Below are 859 nucleotides of genomic sequence, written 5' to 3'. Positions count from 1 at the left end.
CACATTCCACCGTGGAAAAGTCTTGATAGGTAGGCTCAAGCTTCGGACCCCTGTAGTCTCATGACAATATTTATATATAACATACCCATGGTCCGAAAGGGACTCTGCCTCATCTACCCTCTATTCCGATAAGCGGATACTAGCAGCTGGCGAGCCCCACGTGAGGTCTATAACGCTCGACCCTTGCGGCCGAACGCACGTGGGACGACCAATCCTGTTAAAAAGGTGTAAATTCAACCGATTGGCTCAGGTAGAGAGCAATTCTTCCCTTAGATTGCTCCTACCCTCCGGATCCCATCTTCGGGCCCGGGCGTTAAAGTCACCAGCCACCAGCACTGGAGAAGTAGGGAATTTTCCCAAGAGCTCTTCGAGCTCGTCCAGGAGTCTACAATACTCACTAATTACCTCGCTGGGGGGAAAGTAGACGGAAATCACCAGCGAGTCCCTCCACTTAACGGCAATAAAAAAGTTACCCCTAAGTACTAGACTACAGGGTCTTCTACTTTCACCTACCAGTATCGCAGATAGCGGAGTCCCTCCCAGGGACGAGAACCATTTCTCATCCCTAGGAGGCACCTACCACGGCTCTGCGATAATCGCAATTCCTGACCCACACTCGCGCATACGCTGAATCAATAAATCCTGCGCACCCCGAGCATGATTCAGGTTTACTTGTATACATTGTTCATTGAGGGACATTATTACTGTTCGTCTCGCTGACCCCCACTACTTCTACAGGCCCCGCACTCCTGTACATTTCGCAGTCCTTGTCCTGCATAACTGTTTCACTCATAGTTCTTGTGGGAGGGGACAGGTCCACTTCCATCTCTGTATCTCTATTTACATTAATCATTGAAAC

This window comes from Polistes canadensis, unplaced genomic scaffold (assembly GCF_001313835.1).
Source record: "Polistes canadensis isolate GaletaPanama2010 unplaced genomic scaffold, ASM131383v1 scaffold_524, whole genome shotgun sequence".
In the NCBI taxonomy this organism is placed as follows: Eukaryota; Metazoa; Arthropoda; class Insecta; order Hymenoptera; family Vespidae; genus Polistes; species Polistes canadensis.
The sequence above is the reverse complement of the archived record's forward strand: the minus strand, read 5'-3'. Positions refer to the sequence as shown.